At 44.1% G+C, this 14,046-nt stretch overlaps 1 protein-coding gene across 2 annotated transcripts in view; it reads left to right on the top strand.

Moving 5' to 3' along the window:
* Positions 1-14,046, top strand: part of lrp1ab (low density lipoprotein receptor-related protein 1Ab) — a 348,035-nt gene that overhangs the window by 89,013 nt on the left and 244,976 nt on the right. The window lies entirely within an intron of this gene.

Below are 14,046 nucleotides of genomic sequence, written 5' to 3'. Positions count from 1 at the left end.
TTTTTTTTGGGGGGGAGGGCTAAAGCTAATGAACAACCATGTATTTGTGATTATTGGGTATTTAGTCGTGTGAGGGTTGTTCGATTGGTGTTTTGGTGCCTGAAAAATAAGCTAACAGCAGGACGGTGACGGTAAAGGAGGCGGATGTGGCGACCGGGAGGGGAAACATCAGCATGAGGTTCCAGGTGCTGAATGTGTTAGTCACCTAAAACGTGTTTCTACCCACACTGATCCCTGTCCGATTCTGATGAAAATAAAGCAGGTTCCCGGAGTAAACATGTGCTCCTGAGAGAGAGAGAGAGAGAGAGAGAGAAGCCTGATGAATCAACACAATGTCCAGCTTGACACTGAAATCTGTTGCAGTCTCCATTTTAATATTGAGATTGATGAAGATTTAAACTGTTAGTGTCGGAGTTTTTGTTTCTGACGCACACCTTTCTCACGGTCTGTGTCTTTGTCTGTCTCTCGGTCTGTCTGTCTCTCATCATCTCTTTCTGCCTCTCTCTCTCTCTCTCTCTCTCTCTCTCTCTCTGTCTGTCTGCCTTTATCTCTCACTCTTTCTGCCTGCCTCTCTCTCTGTGCCTTTTTGTCTTTGTCTGTCTGTCTCACTGGCTGTGCTGTGCCTTGGTCTGTCTGTCTCTGCCTGTCTGTTTGTCTCTCTCTCCCTCTCTCACACACTGTCTGTGCCTTTTTGTCTTTCTCTGTGTTCTCTCTCTCTCTCTCTCTCTCTCTCTCTCTCTCTCTCTGTCACTCACTCACTGTCTGTGCCTTTGTCTGTCTCTCTTTGTGCCTTTGTCTATCTTTGTATGTGCCTTTCTGTCTATTTCACTGTCTGTGCCTTTCTCTCTCTCACTGTCTGTGCCTTTTTGTCTTTCTCGGTGTGCTCTCTCTCTCTCTCTCTCTCTCTCTCTCTCTCTCACACTGTCTGTCTGCCTTTATCTCTCACTCTTTCTGCCTGCCTCTCTCTCTGTGCCTTTTTGTCTGTCTGTCTCACTGTCTGTGCTGTGCCTTGGTCTTTCTGTCTGTCTCTCTCTCTCTCCCTCTCTCACACACTATCTGTCTGTGCCTTATTGTCTTTCTCTGTGTACTCTCTCTCTCACTCACACGGTCTGTCTGTGCCTTTATCTCTCACTCTTTCTGCCTGTCTTTCTCTCTCTCTCTCTCTGTGCCTTTTTGTCTTAGTCTGTCTGTCTCACTGTCTGTGCTGTGCCTTGGTCTTTGTGTCTGTCTGTTTGTCTCTCCCTCTCACACACAGTCTGTGCCTTTTTGTCTTTCTCTGTGTGCTCTCTCTCTCTGTGTGCCTTTGTCTATCTTTGTCTGTATGTGCCTTTCTGTCTCTCTCACCATCTCTTTGTCTATTTCACTGTCTGTGCCTCTCTCTCTCTCTCACTGTCTGTGCCTTTTTGTCTTTCTCTGTGTCCTCTCTCTCTGTCTGTCTGTGCCTTTGTCTTTGTCTGTATGTGCCTTTCTGTCTCTCTCACCATCTCTGTCTATTTCACTGTCTGTGCCTCTCTCTCTCTCTCTCTCTCTCTCACTGTCTGTGCCTTTTTGTCTTTCTCTGTGTCCTCTCTCTCTGTCTGTCTGTCTGTCTGTGCCTTTGTCTATCTTTGTCTGTATGTGCCTTTCTGTCTCTCTTACCATCTCTTTGTCTATTTCACTGTCTGTGCCTCTCTCCCTCCCTCCCTCCCTCCCTCCCTCCCTTTCCTGACTCGTCTCCCTCTGCATTATTACGTCTCAGCTCTTAATTACACACCTGTACACAGACACCTCACCTACACTACAATTACTTACCCCAGGGAAAGCCCCGCACTGATCTGAGAGCTCTGCTTTACTCATTCTTTAACACGGCTGCGTTTGTGTGCGCGCACAAACTTTTTGCTTGATTTGTCTGTGAAAAGTAACCTTGTGCTTGAAAGTAGACGGCCTTTCGATTTCGTAAAATCGGTGAAATTTAGTTCCCTCTGTAATTTGGTCATCGTCTCATCTCATTATCTCATTATCTGTAGCCGCTTTATCCTGTTCTACAGGGTCGCAGGCAAGCTGGAGCCTATCCCAGCTGACTACGGGCGAAAGGCGGGGTACACCCTGGACAAGTCGCCAGGTCATCACAGGGCTGACACATAGACACAGACAACCATTCACACTCACATTCACACCTACGCTCAATTTAGAGTCACCAGTTAACCTAACCTGCATGTCTTTGGACGAAACCGGAGCACCCGGAGGAAACCCACGCGGACACGGGGAGAACATGCAAACTCTGCATAGAAAGGCCCTCGCCGGCCACGGGGCTCGAACCCGGACCTTCTTGCTGTGAGGCGACAGCGCTAACCACTACACCACCGTGCCGCCTAATTTGGTCATTGTGATGTGTTTATTTCTGTAATATCTAAAACCCCAGGCCATTCTATGGCTGGGAAGTGATTTAATTTGAGGGGATTCCTGAGCAAATAATGCGCATGAAATCACTCACTTCGCGCAGTCAAGCAGACAGAGGAAGTCCGTGTGTGTGCGCATGCGCAGGTTTACCTTCTTTTGGGTTTTACGGCAGCTGGCATCCACAGTGTTGCATTACTGCCATCTACAGGCTTACCTTGACCGTGCACTGACAGTTCCATCGTTCTGTCGCTAAACGAACAGCTGATCACACCGAGCTGCTCGCTGAGCACCGATATTTATTAGCTTGGTCCTGCGTTTCCTTTCCTTTGTATATAACATGACGTCTTTTCTTCTCGCTTTCTTTCCATTACTGTAGTCGGTCTTTCATGTTTCATTTGCACGCTCACGTCCTCCATTTTTCTCTCCTGTTTCGTATCCCACAATGCGTTGCGCGAACAGAGAAAGCCCACCACGTCGTGCATGACGTAGTATGTTGAATTGGTTTATGGTGAAGCAGGAAAAAATAGCGGAGAATTTAGGGCCACATGGCCTGAAATTCATTAATTGCTCTATTTCTTAAAAAAAAAAAAACTAATAAAATTGGAAGTTTGTGATTTTGGAATTCGGTAGCTTTTGATCCACTAAACAAAAGTAATTGGGTGTCGGAAAATTCTTTTTATGACCGACACATGGAAAATCTGAAGGGCAGTCTCGCTTTAACGTGGTGTTGGTTTAAATGGGTGTCCTTGCCTTGACTTTGGCCGAAGGGTGTACAAACTTTTGCACCGAGCCGAAGAGTTCTGTCTGTAATACAGAATCCTGCAAAACTTCTTAAAGTCTCTTATTCAGTTGCTTCGTGCGTGGGAGAAATGGGCCGTGCTCTTCGGCCTGCGTGCACGCACACGTACAGACACGCACGCCACAGATCTCGCCGCATGCATGTGTTTATTTCTTTAGGTCTCGTTTACAAGTTTGGCAGCCCAGAAGTTAATAATGCTCTTAAAAAAAAAAAAAAAGTAAATCCCATGGCGCACAACAGCACGAGGTCAAAGCCCATGAAGAGGCGCGTTCTCCGTTCGAGGAGGGACATTGAATCCGAGAGCATTTTTCCAGAGAACGCGCTCTTCCGACACAGACGCACGTTAATCTCTAGTGGGTGCACGCTAACAGATGCTTTTAGTGTTGTTTCAGATTATCTCTTGGTGGCATGAGTCATACGTTTGGTTTCCATAAACCAGAAGTTTCTACAGATAAGAAGCTCTCGGTGGAAATCGCAGCAATTTTCAAAGTTAAGCCAACAGTAAAATTCTGATGCAGTGAGATACGCTGAGGAGAGGAAGAGAAATGGGGAAATAAATTGTGTTGGAACTTTTCTTTTTAAAATCATCTCATCTCATCTCATTATCTCTAGCCGCTTTATCCTGTTCTACAGGGTCGCAGGCAAGCTGGAGCCTATCCCAGCTGACTACGGGCGAAAGGCGGGGTACACCCTGGACAAGTCGCCAGGTCATCACAGGGCTGACACATAGACACAGACAACCATTCACACTCACATTCACACCTACGGTCAATTTAGAGTCACCAGTTAACCTAACCTGCATGTCTTTGGACTGTGGGGGAAACCGGAGCACCCGGAGGAAACCCACGCGGACACGGGGAGAACATGCAAACTCCACACAGAAAGGCCCTCGCCGGCCACGGGGCTCGAACCCGGATCTTCTTGCTGTGAGGCGACAGCGCTAACCACTACACCACCGTGCCGCCCTTTTTAAAATCATTCATTAGGATATTGTGCGGGGTTTTTTTTTTTTTTGTCCCCCCAGTTTCAGTCTCAAATAGCTAGCTAATAAAATAGCTGCATATAAAAGTAACACGCTATAAATGATCGAGACCCGCAGGCTCCTGTGTCCCTGGAAAACCTCGCTGACTGATGAGCGAATAGAACGTCGCACCATCGAAAGGGGAGTCGGCCAGTTCGCGAGTTACGCACATTAATACAGAGGAATGATTATGAACGTCGTGTTACGTTGGCCAATGTTTCAGCTCTGAGCCGTCACATGCAAGCGATATTATTGGATCCTGGCTTGCTTTTCTTTTATGAATCATGTCTCTGCAAACCTTCCTCATTCTGGGGGGAAAAAATCGTCTGAAAAACGCAGATTTTAATCCGGCTAGTACAAAATAGTTATAGCATCGAGATGTCACATGAAGCGGGTTAAATTTAAATATACCAAATAAAACCGTTTTGTTTTGTGAAGGTGAGTAAGGAATAGGGGTGGGTGGGACGTCATGACATGACATGACATCGTTTCACGATATTTAGACACAATTTGGCTAACGAACTTCCAGCATTAAAACTGTACCGTACAAATGAATAGCTTTTTTTTTTTTAAATGAGATCAGCTGCTTCCATATTGTTTTTGCAGTTAAAAATACAACCCTGATTCCAAAAAAGTTGGGACAAAGTACAAATTGTAAATAAAAACGGAATGCAATGATGTGGAAGTTTCAAAATTCCATATTTTATTCAGAATAGAACATAGATGACATATCAAATGTTTAAACTGAGAAAATGTATCATTTAAAGAGAAAAATTAGGTGATTTTTAAATTTCATGACAACACATCTCAAAAAAGTTGGGACAAGGCCATGTTTCCCACTGTGAGACATCCCCTTTTCTCTTTACAACAGTCTGTAAATGTCTGGGGACTGAGGAGACAAGTTGCTCAAGTTTAGGGACAGGAATGTTAACCCATTCTTGTCTAATGTAGGATTCTAGTTGCTCAACTGTCTTAGGTCTTTTTTGTCGTATCTTCCGTTTTATGAAGCGCCAAATGTTTTCTATGGGTGAAAGATCTGGACTGCAGGCTGGCCAATTCAGTACTCGGACCCTTCTTCTACGCAGCCATGATGCTGTAATTGATGCAGTATGTGGTTTGGCATTGTCATGTTGGAAAATGCAAGGTCTTCCCTGAAAAAGACGTCGTCTGGATGGGAGCATATGTTGCTCTAGAACCTGGATATATACCTTTCAGCATTGATGGTGTCTTTCCAGATGTGTAAGCTGCCCATGCCACACGCACTAATGCAGCCCCATACCATCAGAGATGCAGGCTTCTGAACTGAGCACTGATAACAACTTGGGTCGTCCTTCTCCTCTTTAGTCCGAATGACACGGCGTCCCTGATTTCCATAAAGAACTTCACATTTTGATTCGTCTGACCACAGAACAGTTTTCCACTTTGCCACAGTCCATTTTAAATGAGCCTTGGCCCAGAGAAGACGTCTGAGCTTCTGGATCATCTTTAGATACGGCTTCTTCTTTGAACTATAGAGTTTTAGCTGGCAACACAGAAAGGCCCTCGCCGGCCACGGGGCTCAAACCCAGGACCTTCTTGCTGTGAGGCGACAGCGCTAACCACTACACCACCGTGCCGCCCTATATAAATTGAACTTTATTATTATTGTTAAATAACTTCCCAGCCACAGAATGGTCTGTTATTTTTTAAGATATTACAGAAATAAACACGTATCACAATGACCAAATTTCAGAGGAACCCCAAATCTGTGAAATCTATGAAATCGGAAAGGCCGTCTAGCTTTTCATATTGATAATGAGCTCTACCTCTACTTGCACACTAGGGGGTAGCACCAAAAGCGGTAGCATACGGAGTACGAAGTTTGTGATTCGAAGCAGGTTTATTTAATAGTCCAAAAAAAAAAAATGTAGCTAATCAGAAGGAAGCGTAATGGCACAACAGCCTTGTTTCGTTTGGCTCGGCTCGCGTGCACTGGAAAACATCAGTACCAAAACGTCTGGTGATGCACGATATATATATATATATATATATATATATATATATATATATATATATATATATATACACTACCGTTCAAAAGTTTGGGGTCACCCAGACAATTTTGCGTTTTCCATGAAAAGTCACACTTTTATTTACCACCATAAGTTGTAAAATGAATAGAAAATATAGTCGAGACATTTTTCTGGCCATTTTGAGCATTTAATCGACCCCACAAATGTGATGCTCCAGAAACTCAATCTGCTCAAAGGAAGGTCAGTTTTATAGCTTCTCTAAAGAGCTCAACTGTTTTCAGCTGTGCTAACATGATTGTACAAGGGTTTTCTAATCATCCATTAGCCTTCTGAGGCAATGAGCAAACACATTGTACCATTAGAACACTGGAGTGAGAGTTGCTGGAAATGGGCCTCTATACACCTATGGAGATATTGCACCAAAAACCAGACATTTGCAGCTAGAATAGTCATTTACCACATTAGCAATGTATAGAGTGGATTTCTGATTAGTTTAAAGTGATCTTCATTGAAAAGAACAGTGCTTTTCTTTCAAAAATAAGGACATTTCAAAGTGACCCCAAACTTTTGAACGGTAGTGTATATAATGTGTGCGCTCTAGTTTCGTGGAGAAGGGGGGAAACCCACAACTCCTGCGTGCTGTGCTTAATGCAAGTCGCACTTGCTTCTAATAAACCATTGTGCAGATACAATATTCATGTTGCACGAATGAAGAAATGTACAAAAGATCATGACCGTGTTTTGTTTTTTCTTAACCCTCAACTGCTCATTAGCTCTGTGGCCGTAAAGCCGACGAGATGTTGCCATGGCGCGGCGTCCGTCCGTCATCCACAGTTCGGTTAAATCGCATCTCCTCCATCAGTTCTCTGCGGATTTTCATTCCGATGGTTTTGTCAGATTGTTTGCTAACGACTTAATTAGGTCAAATTTAACACGTTTCCCAGGCCTCTCACTCGAATTTTATCTCCTCTCTTATTTCTCATCCGATTCCAGTTCTGACTGATGTTTCGGCTAGAGCTTCCCTTGAGGAACGAAACTTGGTGGTTTGTTTGTGTTTATTTTCTTGTTGGAAACAATTTGTTTACAACTCTTGTTTATTTTCAGTTAAATCATATCTCCTCCCTCAGTTCTCAATGGATTTCAGTTCTGGTTGTTTCGTATGAAAGAACTCGTCTTTCTGCACAAAACTTGGTCATTGTCTTGTCAATTTTTTGCTAGCAAGTTGCTAATTAGGCCACCTTAACGAATTTTTGGACTTTTCACTTCTTCACTAGAATCGTATCTCCTTTCTCGTTTACCATGTGAATTCAGTTCTGATTGATGTTTTTGGTAGCTCACCCAAATGAGGATGGGTTCCCTTTTGAGTCTGGTTCCTCTCGAGGTTTCTTCCTCACGTCTTGCTACCATCGCCACAGGCTTGCTCATTAGGGATAGATTAGGGATAAAATTAGCTCGTGTTTTAAGTCTTTTTTTTTTTTTTAAGCTTCCGTAAAGCTGCTTTGCGACAAAAAAAAAGCTGCTATTGTTAAAAGCGCTATAAAAATAAACTTTACTTTGGGGGCGTCGTGGCTCAGGTGGCTGGGGCGCCGTGCCGTGGATCCGGGGACCCAGGTTCGGTTCCGACCCGGGGTCGTTTCCCGGTCCCTCCCCGTCTCTCTCTCTCCGCTCGTTTCCTGTCCTGTCTCTGCGCTGTCCTGTCCAATGGAGGTGAAAAAAGCTTAAAAAAAATAAATAAAAAAATAAACTTTACTTGAATCTTCCATTGGGGAACAATATTTAGTCCTTTCCTGTTGTAAACAGTTTGTCGTGGAAGTTGGTACTCTCTCCCATTGTCACGTTTCAGTTCTGTTTGTTCTGGTCGTCATGGTTGTTTTGATGGCAGGCCAGATGAGCGACTACGCCCTTGACATTCTGGTTTGTGTAAATGATGTAAATTAGTACACAAGCGTGACACATTTTGTGCATTTTAGTCCGATGTCTGTCAGCGCTAGGAGCAGCAATGAAGTCACGAATTTGTTAATCATTTTATAATTTAAAGGAGAACTGAAGTCATTTTTAAACTTGCTTTATTTCTTAATTAACGTGTTGTTTAATTACGTTTTCCGTTTTCATAACCTTACAGTATATCGTGACTCGTATTGGCAACTAATTGCAATTAAATATTTTCCTCATCGGCCTATTCGGTTTTTAGCCGCGTTGAATTTAGTTCGTTTGGTCCACGGCAGGCGTCGCTTATCCGCGCGATCTTCACGAGACTTCGAAACGTTAAGTGTCAGCGCCGCCAATTTTGAAAACCGCTTTCCAAACGAAGTATTGCACAAAAGCGAGTTTAAATGACGCCTACTTTTTTCAAACTTTCCTGATTTGCTATCAAAAACAAACAAAACTTCCGGCTTGATCACGTCAGCGTTCGAAAGAAGGCGCGCGCGTCTTTTGACAACGTCGCCAGATGTTGGTCACTTCGATTTCCGCTGTACGTTTTACTTCCGTCCTATGATGTCCCGGCGAATCTCGTTTACGGCCATCGCTTTGACATATGGACTGATTATATTACAGAGCATATTTCAAACACTCATAACTTGCTATAGACCCCTTTCACTGACGTCACCCGAAACCGGAAGTAAACCGACCCTGCGCCATTTTGGAAGACCAACAAACTCGTGATAACGGCAGCGGTATGTGAACCCACGAGAATAAAGTGGAGTGGCAAACGACTTAAACAAATCTGAGCTGTTTTATTTATGATTTATTGGCCCAACAGTAGACTTGAAAGAAACCTGTGTGAGACTTGGCAAAAAACTGTGGATATAATGGATAAGTCTGTGCATGATCTGCGGACACTTTGAGGTAAGCAAACGCAAGAAATTCAGATTTAAAACATGCTAAATTGGCCCCAAGTTGATAACTGTATGAGGAGCAAGCCTCCCAGACTTCTACAATTTAATAATAATAACTATGTGTAGGTTATTCTTAATAACAGCTGTAATATCACGAACCAAGCCACTAACAACATAATTGTAAGCCTGTAGCCCTTTGTAGGCTTTCAAGTCATCAGCAGTGTAGGCACTGGGTGTAAACAACAAATAGTTTACAATGTCTGGGTAGCAAACAGACGGCAGAATTGGTGTCCGGTCCTCCTTATGTATCTGACACGGAGAAATAATATAAATCGTGCTGCCTACCAGATTACAGTCGTCTGTTTTATTGCATCAGTACTAGTATCACTGACTATACTCATCAGTCATAGATTAGTCCAGTACAACATGACCAGCTTGCTTTTTTTCCATTTGACTGTCGCAAGTTTTTTCAGGCTGGTACAGTCAAAAATTGAAAAAAGTTTTGGCCTACTAAACTAGTCATCGATTCTACTAGTGTATTAATTGGAGTCGACATGAAAACGTTCGGTAAAAACTTTAAACCAGTACAATCTCTTCTTCAAAGTTTCACCAAATGGTTTTATTTATGCAATTTAAAGCTCATAATACTGTATAACTTTGGTCGAGTAAAAGCACGGAGCAAAAACATGGCTGAATCCTGAATGACTCCTATTTGTTTAAATAGGGGACTACATAGGCGGCAGAATGTAGTTTCTTTTTCCCTGCCATGGAAGCGCACTTGTATACGGAGGAGGAAAGCAATTTGCATTACAGCCGTGAGGCGGCTCGGCTCGGTTTTCCCTTTCGGGCGCTCTCGTTTTCTGTTAGAATTTGGTAAAGAAAAAAAAATAAATATTATTTACCAGCTTACCGGGTCCATTAACATAAATCTGACAGCTGACAAGGTCGGGATATAAACGAACTTTTGCGTTAAACTGTGTGCTTGGATTCACACAATTTTTTCTGAGTCTTATCATATGGGTCAAACCCATCAATCACAGCCAGTTTCTCCACATACCGTGCCCTTTCTGCAGCTGGTAATGTACTCACATAACCCGAATTATCATCCATCGTGTCACTTTACTCTCGCTCGTACTTTGTTTTATATTGTGAGTGCATGTACTTGGTCTTCTAATATGGCGCCTAACAAAATCTCGCGGCGCGGTGACGTCATGTGAAAGGGGTCTATAGCAGTGACAAAATGGCGATCAAAAATGCATTCTGATATTTAATAAAATGAGAGAATTTTGATGATAAATTTGCCTTCAGTTCTCCTTTGATGGCGTATTCACACCTACGTTGTTTGGTCTGGACCAAACGAACCAAATTTCCCTTGGTCCGGACCTTGTGGGTTGGTCTGAATACAAACCACCGAACTCTGGTCCGGACCAAACAAGCGGACCGAGACCGAGCTGCAAGGTCGGACTCGGTCCGGACCAAAGGAACCCTGGTGCGGACCTTTTGGAGGTGTGAAAGCAGACCGGACTTAATCCGACAGTTTTGCTTTTTTGTACCTCGGGAGCTTCCGTCGTTTGTCGAGCATTATGGGAAACAGAGTCTTGACACTCCACCGCAAAGTGCAGACACTGTTTCGGTTGTCAAGGGTCGTTCAGTCACCAGTGTTAGGCGAGTACAAAAAATGAGTAGGGGGCAAACGTGGGCCGAGGAAGAAACGCGTACCCTTGTGGATATATGGGCAGATGTCCACATATCTGAGCTTTTGGAGAGAACACACAAAAATGCCGACGTGTTTGCTGTATTCAGTGAGAAAATGAAGGAGAAGGGGTTCACGCGCTCCCCAGAACAATGTCGGCTAAAAGTGAAGAAACTCCGTCAGACCTACATTAAAATCAGGGACGTTCTTTCAAAAAGTGGCGGTACTAGCGACGCAAAAAAGAAATTCATCTATTGCGTGAAGAGCCAGAACTGTCGCAACATGATGTGCGCTCATCAGCGCTATCCTCCGTAGCCGCCTTGCCCTTTGTGGTCGTCGTTGATAAATTACTTGTACAACAGCATAGTAATCGCACAATTGTGAAAACCGTAAAAACTGGAAAAAACATATAGCTTTGATGACATTAAAAAGAATAACAGCACGGAAAGCCTCCATGACTACTTTTGAACTTAACGCTTTGTGCGCGTGTCGTCTCTGACCAATAGCTGAACGACCTCAGGGCGTGTGGCTTTGTTGACAGATTTTGGTCCGCTTACTAAAATGTACAGTGTGAAAGCGAACCGCACCAAAATGAAAAAATAAAAAAAACATTTGGTTCGGACCAAAGCAAGTGAACTATCGAACTGTCCTGGTCTGAATACACCCTGAGATTAAATCCTTCTAAATCGATAATATTGCTATGAAAATACACGAACACTTGTATTTCAGAAATCCTGATCTGCTTTTCCTACAATGCAGTGTGGAGTGTTTTTTTTTTTTTTTTTTTTTTTTTTTTAAACTATAATAAATATTGCAGTTGTCTCCTTTTGTCTTTCCAAAACGAATATATTAAAATGTAATATTATGGGGGCGTCGTGGCTCAGGTGGATAAGGCGCCATACCATAAATCCTGGGACCCGGGTTCGATTCCGACCTGAGGTCATTTCCCGATCCCTCCCCGTCTCTCTCTCCCGCTCATTTCCTGTCTCTACACTGTCCTATCCAATAAAGGTGGAAAAAGCCCCAAAAAAATCTTAAACAATGTAATATTTGCATATAAATGTTCACTCCCGTTCACATGCTGGGGCGATGAACGAGTAGATTGTCCCGGAGCCGTTGCAGCTTGCAGGAATGTGTGTACCGTTCCTATCATTTGTACTGTATAGCACATGCTGAGGTCAGTCCGTTTTGGACGCACCGACGCTCGTTAGACATGCATGTGACCAGGAGGAGAATGGAGTTCAGCTTGCTGAGAACGTTTTACCATAAGCAACGATTATGCAACAGGAAAAGTCGGTTTGTTTTGTCAGCGAAACGGAGACATAACAGAACGAACACGCTCGCTGTATAAATCTGTTCTTTGCGTTGCAGTCAGCGCTTCTATAGAAAGTTAAGCAACACCTTCTTCTGGCCAGTCTGAATTGAGAAATCAGTGGTGCTGTGGGATGATGTGTAATTATAATCACTCGTTATGAGCTGGACTCTGACTGACTGATATCCAGACGAGGCGAGGCAAGGGAAAGAACAGCAATTTGGCAGATTTCTGTGTGATGTCTCACTCCGAGGTGGATGTTTCTCACGCCAGCCAGGCACCACTCCGTCTTCTTTCCACTGTCTTGCGCTATCTCTCTTCCTCAAACTCCTGTCTCCGTGTCATCTTGTCTATAGTTGGTCAGCCTGCCTGCACAACAATGCTGGTTTCGCCACCCCCCCCTTCTTTCTTTCCACTGCAGTACTTCACATTCCCTCTCTTTTGGTGCTTGATCTCTTGCCTCTGTTACCGAACGCTCCTCCTCTAGACCTGGCTATGGTTCAATACAACTGCTTTTAAAAAAAAAAACACTAACACTATAAGGAGTCCATAACCGGAGCAAAGATTAGACGTGCCGTGATAAAGAGCCCAATGCTTCCCTTTCTTCCCCTCCCCCATTCTTCTCTGGTTGCTGGCTTTTCATTGGTGGACCCTGTCTGCCAAGGTTTTTCTCTACAGGAATGAGGGCTCTCTCATTTTTAGTGTATTTTATGCTGTGTTCACACTTATACCGGTACGAAAGTGGTCTAACTGTATCGATACAAAGTATACCGGTACAGTTTAGTGCATCTGTCCACACTAGCGAGAAATGTTTGCGATTTTCTTTCACGGTAGTTGAAATGTACGTGCGCGAAATGTTTCCATGGTTACCGATTAACTTCCTTCCGAGAATATGGCGGATGAAACAACGCGTGTGTGCTTTTTGTCGTCAGTGTACAGTCTGTATTTCTGGTGGTCATTTATTCAGTCGAATCGTATAAAACGCGCGAGGCAGTTGAGAAAGAAACGAAGAAAACGAATCTCCGTTCTTCAGCGAAGACATCGATTGAGGTGTGTGACTTTGCGCATGCGCATTATATTTGTATCGATACAGAGCCGCTTCATCTGTCCACACTACAGCGAAGCGCTACAGAACCGATACTGTACCGGGACGAGACCCATACATTTGTGGGTTTCGTACCGATACAGTTATACCGCTACAGTACCGGTATCGTTGCTAGTGTGGACAGGTGTTGCGGTACGAAAGTAGTTTCGTATCGGTACAAAATCCCTAGTGTGGACAGGGTATTAGTCATTGCTAGCCTGGGCCCGCCCATCCTAAGCGTGACGCAACACGAGGGCCTGTTGCGAGTTTAGTCTGGCCAGGCAAGCTAGCTACAGCTCTTCCAAGCTCCCGAAAAATCGGGAACCAATCAACTTTGAGCATCTCCAACGGCCCTGGGTAGAGGCGTGTTCAAGGCACTGACGTAGTAGAACTGCGACCGGAAGCCATAGATTGTTTACAGAATCTATGCCGGAAGCGCTTCATTCACGCTTCCGCATCTATTACGCATAGATGCTGTATTGAAAGCATTCAACGGGAAGTTCTCATTGAAAACGGAGCAAAGAGCAGCCCTGGAGGTATTTATTGAAAGGAAGGACGTTTTCGCCTTGCTCCCGACCGGCTTCGGTAAGAGTTTAATCTACCAGTTAGCCCCATCGCGTCGCATACGTCAGAGGAAAGAGTGATGTGATTGGTTTAAGCTTCGTCACAGCCTTTTCTGGCTTCGACCAGTAGCAAACTGAGGCATTTCAGGGAGGCGGGTCAACCACGGGCTCTGGGAAACGGTTGAGCTTAATATCTTGGCCAGACCAATAGCTCGGAGAGCTTTGTCGCGTTAGCCAGACTAAGTCATTGCACCAATTCTATACAAGTCCTCAGGGGTTCCCAAGGATGACATGCCAGTCAATCTCAAGGCATGGGGCAATTCAGAGTGGCCTTTCTAGCTGCTGC

The sequence above is a fragment of the Neoarius graeffei genome, chromosome 13, assembly GCF_027579695.1.
Source record: "Neoarius graeffei isolate fNeoGra1 chromosome 13, fNeoGra1.pri, whole genome shotgun sequence".
NCBI lineage: Eukaryota > Metazoa > Chordata > Actinopteri > Siluriformes > Ariidae > Neoarius > Neoarius graeffei.
Note: the sequence above shows the minus strand (reverse complement) of the source record. Positions and strands in the feature narration are given on the sequence as shown.